Source organism: Ananas comosus, unplaced genomic scaffold (assembly GCF_001540865.1).
Source record: "Ananas comosus cultivar F153 unplaced genomic scaffold, ASM154086v1, whole genome shotgun sequence".
Taxonomy (NCBI): domain Eukaryota; kingdom Viridiplantae; phylum Streptophyta; class Magnoliopsida; order Poales; family Bromeliaceae; genus Ananas; species Ananas comosus.
In genome coordinates, this window is record NW_017893405.1 from 67,457 (window position 1) to 83,246 (window position 15,790).

General features: G+C 46.1%; 1 long non-coding RNA gene across 1 annotated transcript in view; it reads right to left on the bottom strand.

Annotated features, from left to right (window-relative positions):
• The window catches only part of LOC109705945, a 16,877-nt gene extending 16,599 nt beyond the window's left edge, over positions 1-278 (bottom strand). The window contains exons 1-2 of the long non-coding RNA XR_002214985.1: positions 239-278; positions 45-121 (exon numbers count right to left, since the gene is read on the bottom strand). This is a non-coding gene — a long non-coding RNA (uncharacterized LOC109705945). The remainder of the gene's footprint in view (positions 1-44; positions 122-238) is intronic.
• Positions 279-15,790: the final 15,512 nt, after the last annotated feature.

Sequence of the window (15,790 nt, forward strand, 5' to 3'; positions counted from 1 at the left end):
AAAACCTCAAATCAAGGATCAAAGGGAGAAATCAAGTCTCTAACCTCTCAAGAAGCTCCAAACTTAGCTCCAATCCAAGTGGGGTGGGAGATCTCCTCAGCCACAAGCTCCTCTCCAAGCTCTAAGCCATCAACAATGGTGGAGAAGCCACCAAGATGCAAATAGAGGAGAGAAAACCCAATAAAAACCAAGCAAAAGGAGTAAAAATGCAAAGAAAGGGAGAGAGAGCTCCTCTCACCTTCTCCTCCTCAGGTCCCAGCACAAAAGAAGCCCTAAGGGGCGTGGGTGCTGATATAAGAAGCCCACAATTGCGAAAAACCCCCTGCAGAACATACTGTTCAGATTCTGCCAAAGTATACCGGTACACGGGAAAGTGTACCGGTACACATCCTACGAAAATGCAAACCCGAGGCTCGGGTTCGCAATTTGCCACAAGTGTACCGGTACAACTATCAAGCGTGTACCGGTACAAAGTGTGTACCGGTACGGCCATCAAGAGTGTACCGGTACACCTTGTGCAGGATGCAATCCGAGAGTAGGCTAAGTCCAACTTTTTAGTGACCTTAGCGTTACATAAAATACTACAATTCTCGGGATGCGAGCCATAGGTCGGAACACTGTCAACGACCCACCAGAAATTCTGGAAAAAAATTCGGGACACTGTCCAAACACTCGAACCTCGCAATTTGCAAAGGTCCAGTGCGTCACAAATCCTCTCCAAGTGAGGGAGCACTATCACTAGGGTTCATAACCCAATCAAATCCTCTCCAAGTGAGGAAGCCCTACCACTAGGGTTAATGTCTCAATCGACTCATCGACGATCTCTCCATGTGAGGTTACTTAGGTTTACTAAGTTCTTGTCCACAAGGCATTTTCTAAGGGATCCACCTATCCCTAGGTTCTCAAACCTCTAGTGTTATTTACACTACATTAATGCCACTCGTCATCGTTTAATGTTTGGATGCCATTCGTTAGTTCTTTAACATTAACACTACTTTCTATGTCATCAACACCCCCATCGGGTACATCTCTTTTCTTTCGCATCATAGGATCCACGTTCCGACCCAATCCTCACCTATCTAAGTTACCAAGCGTTCCAAGTACACTAGATTATTAATTAGAAAGCATAAGGAATGGAGCAACTATGCAATCCTACAATGCAACATGAAGAGATGAGATTAAATGCAATCTAAGACATAGAAAGGAGTTCGAAAGCTTCGGGATGGCATCCCCCACCTTTAATCAATGTAGAGGCTTCGGAAATCCTTCTCGGCGAACTTTACGAAAAGGCTTCAGCCTTCCTTGCCCAAATCCACGCTATTTCGGCCCTATCTTGCCCACAACTTCACGCCGGCTCGCCGAATGCCAAAACCGACTTCGCCCCCACGTTTTGTGACCTAACAATAGGGTTTCCAAGGCTTCAAATGAGATCAATCTCATACTTTCACAAAAATCCCATTTTGGAGCCCTAGGTTTGCACCTATTGCAAACCATTCAATAAATCCCTAGATTCTTGGGATTGATCTATTTAGAAGCATGCTTAGAGTCCATTTGACCCATTCCAAAGCATAAAAACCCAAAACCCCAAATTCTAGAAGTTAGGGTTCAAGAGCCTACCTCTAGTGCTACACCAAAGAGAAGAGGAGAGGGAGATGAAGGTGTCCAAGGCCTTCCTCTTGATCTCCTTCTTCTTCTCCTTCTTTTCCTTCCTCTCCTTCTTGTTCTTCTTCTTCTTCTTTCTTCTCTAGAGAAAGAGAGAGCAAGAGAGAAATGAGAGATAGAGAGGGAATGGGATGAGTGGGGCTAAGGGAGAGGGTTATTTCCCATATACACCCCTCACATGATGGCCATTTTGCACTTAAACCCCTCAACTTTTCATCTCTCACGCAGCTGTCACTGGGCTGTTTTCGCCCAGAAGGACCGGTCTCTAGTCGGGGAGACCGGTCCCCGAGAGCCCTCCCAGCGGCCTGGGGACTTTTCACGTTCGGGAACCGGTCCTCACCCGAGGGACCGGTCCCTGGGAGACCGGTCTTCCCTGAGAGACCGGTTCTCGAAAGGGAAACCTTCAGGACTCAGCGAAATTTAGGCTTTCTCTCGCGGGTGTCGCGCACGTAGACCGGTCCCTCCCTACCAGGGACCGGTTGCATCAAGCAACCCCGTAACTGTAGCTACTAGGACCGGTCCTCCCCTCCAGGGACCGGTCCCCGAGAGCAAAATCTGCGAAGTCCAGATTTTTCGCTTATTGCTCTCGCGGACTCAACTCCAAAGCACTTTTTGTGTTTTAGATATTTCCAACTCCCACAAAGGGTATTCTCTCGACAATTAGTCGATCCTGGATGAAGTACAATCCTCGGATTTTGAGAATTCACTTTCTTACACCACCGCGGCTAGGTGTTCTTTTCTTAAAAAGTAGTTGGATGTGCCAGCCCATAAGCCCAGCAGTCAGAACTGGGTTATATGCAGGTAGAGTAGCAGTGTGCACGCTTGAGGTCCGTGGACCGATATGGCAGGTTCCTAATTAGGTTACTTTTGGACTTGTCGTCCGGTTGATGCATACTTACAGTAGCGGTAGTGATTCATATATATATCTCGTTTCCTTTTTTATCATTGCTACTGTACTACCATTATCTATACTGTTGTTTATCCTCCTTGACTGGTGAGTACCCTTCGCCTTCGTCGGCTTGCGGTACCCACTGGGAGGGGAGACATGTGTACATGTTCTCACCCCCCAACCCCTTTTAGGTGACGTCACGGGTCCGAATGGGGACGGTTCGTGAGGTGCGCGCCTAGTGATCGATAGAGCTACCGACCCGTCATTTTTGGTTAAATTCCTTAACTTGACTCTTAAATAATTAACTTAGTATTTGTGGTTCGGTTGGTTTACTCTACTTGAATTCATATGGTTTTTGGAATGCAATAAAGTACTTATGGATTTCCTTATGAGAGGAAAACAGTTTTCTACCCTCGTGGTAGCATGTTTTAAAAGGAAAAAGTTTCCGTACAGGAAACAATTTTTAAAAGAGTTTTTCTGGTTTTCGTGACTCTTAGTATTTCAAAATGAGTTTCCAGATAGGAAACGTTTTAAACTAATAGATGTGGAACTACTATTATCTCTGATGAAATAAAGTGAAAATTGTGATGTGGTTTATGTATGTAGATGTTCATACAGATGTGGTTGTATATTATACTTGTGCGACGCCGTACAAATACAGGGGAGACTCTGTTCGTGTGAACAATGGATTCTCTGTATTTGTGGCGGATCTGACATTCTCTGGGGTCAAGGTTTTCAAAAAAAATAAAAAAATTTGGGCACTTCTGCATTGGTTTTAAATCCAAAAAGGGACCCTGGGGCATGACAAGTGTCTAAGTCTCTTATATACCTAATCACATCTCCATTTCTATCTGATATGGGATTATTAGGGTGTGACAGTCGGTCAACTGCTAATGACTTTAAAGTCATCCTGAATGGGATGTTTCACAATTTGTCTAATATAAGAATATTATAAAGGGTTAATTGCATACAAGTTCCCGCAAATATAGTGAATTGCAAATATATCCTTGCGAAGTTCAACTTTCATAAGTTATTCCTGCAAAAGTCCTAATGTTTTTAGATATGTCCCTCTGGTTTATTACCATTAGAAAACTGTTTATATTTTCATTTTTGCCATCACAAATATTTCCCTCCAAAAGTTATAACAGTATAATATAAGATTGGGTAAAAATGTCAAAAATTAATCTGGGTAAAGTATACCTATAGTTAACTAAACTTTTCTAACGGATTCTAACGGTAGGGACATATCTGAAAATATTAGAACTTTTGTAGGGATAATTTATGAAAGTTGAACTTTACAGAGATATATCTGCAATTCACTATATTTACAGGGACCTGTATGCAATTGACCCGATTATAAATCAACATATTATAACTGTAATTATATATATTTTTTCTTTATGTTGTCCAATCATAATCTTAGTTATATAAGATGAGTCCGGCTACTATACTCTTATGAGTATAGTCTCTTTTGTACTCAAAAATTTTCGGCCGTTAGATCTACCATTTTCACCATTTCCACCCATTAGATTATACTATTCAATCAACCACTCACTCAACCCTAGAGGACCACTATCATCCTAACCGCACATCCTTTCATCCAACAGTCGAAAACTTATGAGTATAAAGAGATCTATATTCATAAGAGTATAGTAGCCCTAACCTATATAAGATACCCAATTTAATAAAATTATCTTCAAATGAATAAATAAAATTTACAAATTAATCGAACACTTCTCAGCTAATTTGCATAAAAAATCCACAAGTTTTGAGCTTTTGCAAAAAATTGGACCGCCTTTTTCGATTTTGCAAATTCGGTTCGGATTTTCAGCAAACTGGCCAAAATACCTTTATATTTTTTTTCTCGCGTTCTTTTTTTTTCCTCGCCAAAGAAGGCGGCAGAGGCGGAGGCGGAAATGGCCCCCCTCGCCTCTGCCCCTCACGCCCTTGCACTTGCCCGCGCACTCCCCGGCCTCCTCGCCTCCAACCCGGCCAAGGCCACGCCACGACCCTTTTTTTTCCCTCTCCAACCCTTCTCCACCTACCGTCCAAACCACCGCCGCCGACGACGAAGAGGAAGTGCTTCTTGGGATCGAAAAGCATGCCAGTGAAGGAGGGAGAGAATAATAGTTACACCCCGACGAGGATGGTGGCTGTGTTAGAGAGCAAAGGAGAGGTCGTGACCAAAAAAATTATAGAAAGAAAAGAATAAAAATAATAAAAAATATAAAATTCTTATGGAAAAGGCCAAAAATTATAGAAGAAGAAAGAAAAAAATGAAATCACACTGTTAAAATAAAGTTACACTATTTTAAAAAAAAATTGTATTTTTTTAGATGAAAGTTGCACTCTTTGAGACAGAAATTATACTATTTGGAATGAGAGTTACACTTTTTAGGTGAAAGTTGCACTATTTGGGTGGAATTTACACCATTTCTCATTCTCTTCTTCTTCCTCCTCCTTCCATCTGCTTTTTGGTGCTCTTCCTCCTTCTTCCTCCTCCACCTTCTCCGCTGTTGTCATTGTCAAGCGCCCCTCGCGCCGCTGCCCCCTTTCTTTGTCGTCGCCCGCGTGCGAACCTCGGCTTATTTGAGGAGGGGGACGAGGGAGCCGTTGATGTGGCACAACATCACTTTTTTCACCTCTCCCAGAAGCTTCTTGCCGAAGAACACCACCGGCACTGCTGATGTGACGCCTATGTAGATCCCGTCACTCGGCGCAGCCTCACGGGGCTCGCAGCAGAAACCGAGGAAGTTTATGAGGTAGGGGCCGCAGAGGAAAGAGAGGATGTCGATCTTGTTCTCGACCTCGCCACGCGCGGGCGCCGGCGGAGAAGGGGGGTGGCGGCGCAAGGGGCGCTTGATGGCGACGACGGCGGAGAAGGTGGAGAAGGAAGAATGAGGAAGAGGACAAGAAAATGGAGGGGAATGAGAAAGAAGAAGAGAATAAGAAATGGTGCAAATTTCACCCAAATAGTGCAACTTTCGTATAAAAAGTGTAACTCTCTTCCCAAAGAGTATAATTTCTGTCTCAAACAGTGCAACTTTCATGTAAAACAGTGCAATTTTTTTTTAAAATAGTGTAAATTTATTTTAACAGTACAATTTTATCTTTTTCTTCATCCTTCTATGATTTTTGATCTTTTCTGTAGAAAAAAAAAAAATTTTATTTTTATTTTTATTATTCTTATTTTCTTTCTCTCTATAATTTTTTTTTGTCACGACCTCTCCCTTGCCCTCTATCGCAACCATTGCCCTCGCCGGAGTGTAACTATTTTTTTCTCCCTTCCTCACCTGCGTGCTTCTGGGCTCTGAGAAGCACTTCCTCTTTGTCACTAGCTGCGGCGGTGGGGACAGCGAGTGGAGAAGGGTTGGAGAGGGAAAAAAAAAGAATGTCGCGGCATGGCCTCGGTGGAATCAGAGGCAAAGAGGGTGGGGCGTGCGCGGGCGAGGGTGTGAGGGGCAAAGGCAGGAGGGGGGGCGTTTCCGCCTCCGCCTCTGGCGACTTCTTCAGCGAGAAAAAAAAAAGAACGAAAAAAAAAAGAGAGAAGAATATATAAGAGTATTTTTGTTAGTTTGTTGAAAATTCAGACCGAATCTAAAAAATTGAAAAATGCAGCCTAGTATTGTAAAAGCTCAAAACTTGTGAATTTTTTATGCAAATTGGCCAAACTTCTCAAGTTTGTTATTTTTATTTTAATATAAATATTAATTTTAATATAACCTATAAAAATTGAATACAATTCATGATTGCATATTGCACAGGTCAACGATTAATCAAAATTAAATTTTTAATTTATAATTTATATGAGAAAATGTTTATAACTAGTAAGTTATTAGCGATAAATAACTTCTGGGCTTTTTTTGCACATAGCCCCCTGAGCAATTTTTATTTTAAAATTAGCCCTATCAAAATTGAAATTGCAAAAATGGCCCTGCCCTGCCACGCAGGCGCCACGTCGGCGCCACGTCAGTGCCACGCGGGCATGGCTGGGGTGTAACACACTGGACTTTCGCAAACTGCAAGGTTCGAGTGTTTGAGTTTGGGCTCTGAGCTTTCCTAGATACCCTGGAGGGTCATGTCGACGCACTTCGGATGGCCCCGTAGCTTTTTAGGGCGAGAAGTGCATTGCAACGGACCTCGGAGAGCAAGTTTGGAATTCTGCCAAACTGCAGAATTTTTGCTCTCGGGGACCGGTCCCTGGTGGGAGAGACCGGTCCCCCCGAGCTGGTGTTGCGGCCGGCGCCGAGGCAACCGGTCCCTCAGCCTGAGAGACCGGTTCTAGAGAGGTTGTTTTACGGGAGGGTCCTGAGGGACCGGTCCCAGCTGGGAGAGACCGGTCCCTCTCGGCGAAAACTGCCTAGTCCGAGCTGTTGCACAGATTGCAAAGTAGAGGGACTTTTCTGGATTTTGTTACAATAGAGAGCCTATATGGCCACTCCACCCTCTCTCTCCCTTATTTCTCTTCTCTCAACTCTCCCTACACCTTAGATAGAGAAGGAGAAAAAGGAGAAGGAGAAGAAGGAGAAGAAGAGAAGAAGAAGGAGAAGTGGAGGATCAAGCAAGAGGACTTGGAGCATCTTCCTCTCCCTCTCTTCCCACCTTGTTGGTGTTTGGAGGCTTGGACTTGGAGCTTGCTAGAGCGAAGATCTTCACTCTTGGAGCTTGGATTGGAGCTTCTAAAGATGTTAGTTCCTTGTTCCTCCCCTCTAGACCTAGTTTTGGTGGATTTTGGAAGATGAAACCCTAGATTTGAATTTTAGGGGTTTATTTTGGAGCTTTTTGTTTCGAGGCTTTTGGGGCTAATCTATTTGAATGAGTACCTTGGTTTAGGTTGCTTTGGAAGGGATTTAGCTTCATTTTGAGCTTTGGAAAAGGATTTCTCCGCTATAGGTGAGATTTTAACCCCTTTGTATAGATGGTTAACATTCAAGCTAGTAGTTGTTCGTTTACTTCTTGTAGCTCACCTTTTGATGCTTCTAGGGTGCTAGGAGCTTAGTAGACACCTTCGTTGGAGCAAACGAAGGGTTGCGCGTCGTTCGGTGGGTTTGACCTAGCCTAGCATATGAGAAATTCTCATATCCAATGTTTTATGCTTCGTAAAGTAGAAATTCATGCATTTCCATGATAAATGTATTTATTGTGAATTTTAGAATGCTTAACATGCTTATGTTATGTGTAATGAATTTTCGGGTCTCTATGTAGTAGAGAACTAGCATATGGAACTTGTACATGAGATCCGCATTCCATGTAAGGCTTGGGATCATGCATCTATATTGTAATTGGAAATTATTACCATGCCCTTGGACTTACGTTTAAATAAGAGGCTACTTTATGCTATAGAGAGGCTTGGGAGACTTGCACTACTTGAAAATAATTTGGCTAATGTCATTAAGCGGCATTGAGCTCGGGTCATGTTTGAACCTAGTGTTAAAGTCATGATTGGAACATAGAATATGAAATGTGCTTGACTTATAGCAATGCTTAAGTGTCATAAAGAGGCACTAAGCAAGGTGAGTGTTGGGACATCACATTGAGACATTGAACTAGACCGTTGGGTTGCTAGTGCTTATTACCATATTAGAAACATGACGATTGGATACTCGAGACAATGACTTTGCTTGTTTGCCATTTGTGCTCATTCGCACATGTTTGTACGGGTCGCTCCCTACAAGCCGGCACTCCAGAGTTGGCCTACCCAACTTATGTTCGCTCGTGCGGCATCGAGAAACCTATAGGGTCGGGGGGGATAGACTTATTCCTAGAGTGGGAATGTTGGAGCTACCACCGACACTTAGGCGGCACAAGCTAGACTACACTTGTGTAGGTCCCAAATGAGATTGAACCGTGACATCAACTTACAAAGGTTAATCACTATTAGATAGAGTATAGTAGTTGGATACTTGGACATGCTTACCGCATAGTGGTGGATATTGAGATAGACTCATAGTATACTTTATAGTATTACATCTTAGTATGCTTGTTGCCATCATAGAACATTCGAACTATGCATTGGGCTTATTTCATCTTGATAGAATGGTTACATATCATATATCTTGTGACATAGTAGTATTGCATTTCATACATGCTTTCAATTCAGCAGCTTATTACTGTCTATTATTATCGTTACTTACCCCTTTTCTTTGGGCCTAGTGGTGCATTGTGCTGAGCTCAGTAATTGCCCACTAGGAACTATAAATTATAGTTCTCACGCCCTCTATTTTATGTTCTTCTTACAGAGCCTTCCACTCCGGGCAAGGCTAGAGACCGCTGAAAGGGTATCGCCACGAGCTAGCTTGTGAGCGAAGGACGTTCGATAGGTGGTCTACCTCTTCTTTGTTTCTTTTTGGGAGAGAATGAGAGTTGTACCTTGTATAGAGACCACCCTTTTTGTAGTACTTCTGCGATAACTCTTGTACTTACTTCATCTTTATGTTTAGTAGATTACTTTTCCCTTTCTCTACTTGTTGTTAGTTGTTAGCTGTTAGTAGCTCTGATATCTCTAGTGACTTTATTTCTTCTTGCTTCCATATCTCTTTTGTTGTAGATGCCCTATATGTGCAGGCATATGGCGAGTCTGGGCACGCACCGGGCGGGCCTATGCCGGGTCCCGGGGCGTGACAGATTAATTTGGTATCAGAGCCTAGTGTTGAGTCCTAGAGGACCTAGTAAACCTTAGGCCGGTTGGACTATAGGAAATAGGCTCATAAGAGACGAGGTCTATTTAAATTGTGAGCGAAAGTAATTTGATTGGGTATCTTGATAACTCCAAAAAGTTAGAGTTTGACTGAAGTATATGGCTTCTAACTTCGCGGAGGGTTACGTTGGCGGCCGACAACGTAACATCGGGAGTTAGTAGTGAAGAATGCTTCTTTACTTTCGCATGATTTGGGGTTGGTTATCTTAAGTGGGGTTGCGATAGCGCCGGTTGCTAACTTGCGCTTTTATGCTTTGTAGTGACGATGCCGATTACACGCTCCCAATCTGCTGGAGCAGATGATGCGGCACCTCGAGGAGGTCGAGACCTCCGCTACTTTCAGATCTAGTGAGGTCCGCGACTTAAGGTCTCAACTTGCGGTCCTCACTGATCTTGTGGCACAGCAGGTGGCAGCGGCGCAGCGACAGGCCGAGGTGGCTCAGCGGCAGGAGGCACGGATGAAGCATCTGGAGGACCTCTTGCTACAGCAGGCGCAGCTTCTAGGGAGACCCAGGTTCCCACACCACCAACGCCCGTAGTGGACGTCGCGCCGAGGGCGCAGTCCCCCGTGCCCAGTTCTTCACGTGCGGCATCGGCGACCGCACCACGGGAGAAGGTGGTTGCAGTACCACCGGTTCAGATACCTACAGCGAGAGCAGCTTTTCCCGTGATGATCGAGGGAGCCGAGCGGGACCGGCTTCTGGACCGCCTCAGCGAGTTCAGGAGGTGTAACCCCAGGATCTTCGACAGGGAGAAAGTCGACCACTGGATTGTAGAGAAGTTGTTGATGCATATGGAGAAACTTTCCCGCGATACCTTCGTGGAGGAAAGGGACAAAGTTTGGCTCGCCACATATTTCTTGGACGGCGAGGCCTACTGTTGGTGGTTGGATATCCAGGATAACCCCAACACCGACCTGGCAGCGATTACCTGGAAGAAGTTCAAGGAGCTTCTATTGGCGCATTACTTCCCTACTAGCGTCAAGAGGAAGATGGAGCAGGATTTGCGCAGCTTGCGCTAGGAGGAGCGGACGGTGGCCGAGTACGAGAGGGAGTTTTCTCGATTACTCCACTGTGTGCCTTTTGTGGTGCGAGATTATGAGGACAAGGCCCGCATTTTTTAGCGTGGATTGCGGCCTTCGATCTTTCGGTTGGTGCAGTCCTCCAACCTTCAGACTTACCGGGAGGTTGTGAACCGCGCGCTCATCGTGGAGAGCGGCGCGGTGGAGCTTTAGGAGCATCGTGAGGGCTCGGATAAGGGGAAGGGCAATAGGCCTGCGGCTGAGGGTACGAGTCAGGCGCACTCACGGAGGCCGCCGAGGCAACCTAGGAGTCGTAGCCAGTCGCAGGGACGTGGCTCGTCTACCCAGCGAGGAGGACCTGATCGTCGCCAGGCTCCGCGCTGCATGATCTACGATGGTCCTAATTTTCGACGGCAGTGTTCACGCAGTCGGGGCAGGTGTTACCTGTGTGGCAAGGGGGGCCACTTCCAGTTGGACTGCCCGAGGAGTTTAGCGCCAGCGCCATCTTCGGCATCTGCACCAGCATCACCGGGTCCCAGCCAGGGGACGCTTTCTGCTCACCACCAGGCAGGGCGGCCACATGTACCGAGGCAAACGGAGGTGTCACGACAGGCCCCAAGCGGGCGCATATATGCAGCCCAGACGGAAGAGGTGGCAGTAGCTGAGAATGTGGTTGCAGGTATCATTTTACTTTATGGTATTCGAGTACGTGCATTGTTTGATACCGGTGCATTGCATTCATTCATTGATTGGCTGTTTGCCGAGTTGCATGGCATCCCACTTGTTTCCTTGTTGCATCTGGGACGCGTAGTTGTACCCGACCACTCCTTGGACATTAGAGAGATTTGCCCCAGTTGCCCTGTTCGAGTAGGGGATTGGATCATGCCCGCAGATTTATTCGCGTTGCGCAAACTTGGAGAGTTTGATGTAGTATTGGGCATGGATTGGTTAGCCAAGTACTTCGCCACCATCAATTGCAAGAATCGAACGGTGACGTTTAGAGAACCAGGGCAGGCGGAGGTTGTGTACCGTGGATGCCAGAGTTCGCTGTTTGCGATGACAATTAGCTCCTCTCGAGCTAGACAGTTGATCAGCAGAGGCTGCGTAGTATACTTGGCTACTGTTGTGTTGCGGGGTGAAACCGACGCCCCTAGGATTGAGGACATCCGCGTCAAGCCGGAGTTTGGGGATGTGTTTCCAGTGGAGCTACCGGGCATGCCACCGGATAGGGAGATTGAGTTTGTTGTAGATCTCGTTCCCGGGACTACACCAATCTCAAAAGCGCCCTATAGGATGGCACCAGCAGAATTGAATGAGCTGAGGGCACAGTTGCAAGATCTTTTAGATAAGGGTTTTGTGCGACCGAGTGTGCCACCTTGGGGAGCACCGGTCTTATTTGTTAAAAAGAAAGACGGGTCACTTCGCCTGTGTGTGGACTATCGTGAACTTAATAAAGTCACGATCAAGAACAAGTACCCATTGCCAAGGATCGATGATCTGTTTGATCAACTCCAAGGGTCGAGCGTGTACTCGAAGATTGACTTGCAGTCGGGATACCACCAGTTGAAGATTGCGTCTAAGGATGTATCGAAGACGGCTTTTCGAACACGGCATGGACATTATGAGTTCACTGTTATGCCGTTTGGGCTTACCAATGCCCCGGCAGCTTTCATGGATTTAATAAACCGTGTGTTTAAGCCTTACTTAGACAGGTTCGTCGTGGTGTTCATCGACGACATTTTGGTCTATTCCTGAAGTGTAGCGGATCATGAGGAACACTTGAGACTAGTACTTCAAGTGCTTCGGAAAAAGAAACTCTTCGCCAAGTTGAAGAAGTGTGAGTTTTGGCTTAGGGAGGTGGCATTCTTGGGCCATTTGATTTCAGGATCAGGTATAGCTGTGGATCCGAGAAAAATTGAGGCTATCAAGGATTGGCCGAGGCCGACGAGTGTTACCGAGATACGGAGTTTTATTGGCTTGGCCGGCTACTACCGGAGGTTTGTCGAGGGATTTGCCAAGTTATCTACTCCCCTCACGAGGCTCACGCATAAAGGCACCAAGTTTATTTGGAATGATGCGTATGAAAGAAGCTTTCAAGAATTAAAGCAGAGATTGACTACCGCCCCGATTCTAACCTTGCCGATTGCTGGAGCGGGGTATGTGATTTATAGCGATGCTTCTTTTAATGGATTGGGTTGCGTTTTGATGCAGGACGAAAAAGTGATCGCGTATGCTTCTCGCCAATTGAAGGATTACGAGAGAAATTATCCTACTCACGACTTGGAGTTGGCGGCCGTAGTCTTTGCTTTAAAGCTATGGCGCCATTATCTTTATGGCAAGCGGTGTGAAGTGTATACAGATCACAAGAGTTTAAAGTATCTATTCACTCAGAAGGAGTTAAACTTGAGGCAGCGCAGGTGGTTGGAGCTCCTCAAGGACTATGATTTGACGATCCTCTACCACCCGGCAAGACTAACATGGTGGCGGATGCGCTAAGTAGAAAATTGATGGAAAACTTAGCGATGCTTGTGGTTACTCAACCGCCGTTGATCAAGCAGATGAAGTGGTTGGAGTTGGAAGTGGTGGCTCCTGATACACCTTTGAGATTGATGACCCTGGCGGTGCAACCTACACTTTTGGAACGGATCAGGGAACGACAAACTCACGATGTGGAGTTGCAAAAGATTAGAGCTAAGATGGTAGATGGTTGCACCGGTGACTTCACTGAGGACGGTGTCAGATTGATGCGTTTCCGCGGACGGGTTTGTGTACCGGCGGAATCAGCACTTAGAGAGGAAATCCTTCAAGAAGCACACCGAGTGCCCTACGCTAAACATCCGGGAGGCACCAAGATGTAGAAGGACTTGAAGCTGCTTTATTGATGGCTCGAGATGAAAAAGGATCTTGGTGAGTTTGTTGCTAGATGTTTAACTTGCCAACAGGTGAAAGCTGAGCACCGAGTTTCTGCGAAAAAGTTGCAGAGCTTACCGATTCCAGTATGGAAGTGAGAAAAGATCACCATGGATTTTGTGATGGGATTGCCTTGCTCGCAAGCTGGGCATGACGCTATTTGGGTGATCGTGGATAGGTTGACGAAATCGGCACATTTCATACCTATCCACACTACTTGAACTCGTGAGAGATTCGCACAGGTATACTTAGATGAGGTTGTGCGATTGCACGGGGTACCTACTTCTATAGTATCAGATCGAGACCCCCGATTTGTATCCCATTGGAGGAGCTTACAGGATGCTTTCGGTACGCGCTTGGATTTTAGTACAGCTTTTCACCCCAGAGTGATGGACAGTCAGAGCGCACTATACAGACCTTTGAGGACATGCTTCGAGCCTGTGTGATAGATTTTCAGGTAGGATAGTCACAGCATCTACCGATGGCGGAGTTTTCTTATAACAATAGTTATCAAGCAAGTATCAAGATGGCACCTTTCGAGGCACTCTATAGACAGAAGTGTAGATCGCCACTTCACTGCAGTGAAGTAGGCGAGAGATTGGCTTTAGGCCCTGATGTGCTCCAGGAAGCGGAGGACAAGATTCGCATTGCTCGGGAGCCACTGTTGATAGCCCAGAGTAGGCAAAAGAGTTACGCAGATAAACGTCGATGGGACTTGGAGTTTCAGATTGGAGACCACGTTTTCTTGAAAGTCTCGCCGACCCGGGGGGTTAGAAGATTTGGAATCCGGGGCAAGTTGAGCCCCCGATTCATTGGACCATATGAGATTTTGGAACGTGTAGGCCCGGTGGCATATCGACTTACTCTACCACCGAACCTATCGAGTGTACACAACGTCTTCCATGTGTCGGTCCTTCGGAAGTACATCCATGATCCGGCTCATGTGCTTGATGCGATGCCATTGGAGCTGAGGGAGGATTTGAGTTTCGAGGAGCAGCCTGTGAGGATCTTAGCTCGTGAGGTGAAGAGGCTGCGAAACCGCGAGATCCCCTACGTGAAGGTTCTGTGGAGCAACCACGAGGAGCGCGAGGCTAATTGGGAGCTGGAAAGCGCACTGCAGGAGCGCTATCCCCATCTTTTTCAGATGGAGACTTGAGGTACTTTACTTTTCGAGTTTCGCGAACGAAACTCCTTTTTAAGAGAGGTGAATGTAACACACTGGACTTTCGCAAACTGCAAGGTTCGAGTGTTTGAGTTTGGGTTCTGAGCTTTTCCAGATACCCTGGAGGGTCATGTAGACGCATTTCGGATGGCCCCGTAGCTTTTTAGGGCGAAAAGTGCATTCCAACGGACCTCGGAGAGCAAGTTTGGAATTCTGCCAAACTGCAGAATTTTTGCTCTCGGGGACCGGTCCCTGGTGGGAGAGACCGGTCCCCCCGAGCTGGTGTTGCGGCTGGCGCCGAGGCAACCGGTCCCACAGCCTGAGAGACCGGTTCCCGAGAGGTTGTTTTGTGGGAGGGTCCTGAGGGACCGGTCCCAGCTGGGAGAGACCGGTCCCTCTGGGCGAAAACTGTCCAGTCCGAGCTGTTGCACAGATTGCAAAGTAGAGGGACTTTTCTGGATTTTGTTACAATAGAGAGCCTATATGGCCACTCCATCCTCTCTCTCCCTCATTCCTCTTCTCTCAACTCTCCCTACACCTTAGATAGAGAAGGAGAAGAAGGAGAAGGAGAAGGAGAAGAAGGAGAAGAAGAGAAGAAGAATGAGAAGTAGAGAATCAAGCAAGAGGACTTGGAGCATCTTCCTCTCCCTCTCTTCCCACCTTGTTGGTGCTTGGAGGCTTGGACTTGGAGCTTGCTAGAGAGAAGATCTTCACTCTTGGAGCTTGGATTAGAGCTTCTAAAGATGTTAGTTGCTTGTTCCTCCCCTCTAGACCTAGTTTTGGTGGATTTTGGAAGATGAAACCCTAGATTTGGATTTTAGGGGTTTATTTTGGAGCTTTTTGTTTGGAGGCTTTTGGGGCTAATCGATTTGAATTAGAACCTTGGTTTAGATTGCTTTGGAAGGGATTTAGCTTCCTTTTGAGCATTGGAAAGGGATTTCTCCGCTATAGGTGAGATTTTAACCCCTTTGTATAGATGGTTAATGTTCGAGCTAGTATGTCACGCCCCGGGACCGGCGGAGGCCCTCCCGGTAGCGCGCCTAGACCCGCTATATGTAAACACATATAAGGCGTCTATAATAAAAGCGGAAATAAAAGCAAGAAATAGCCTACATCTAGAGATATCAGAGCAAGAGTGAAAGAAACTACTAAAAATAATAAAAGTAAACTGTAAGGTATAGTGTAATACAACATCTGCCTCAAGTACAAAAATGGTGGTCTCTATACATATACAGGTACAACTCTCAACCTCTCACAAAAAGAAAACACGAGAGGTAGACCACCTATCGAACGATCCCTCGGTAAGCACGCTAGCCCGAGGCGATAACCTTTGCGCGATCCTTGGCCTCTCCCTGCGTGGAAGGCTCTGAAAAACATCGAGAAAAAGAGGGCGTGAGAACTATAATTTATAGTTCCCAGTGAGCAATTACTGACCTCAACTCTATGCAC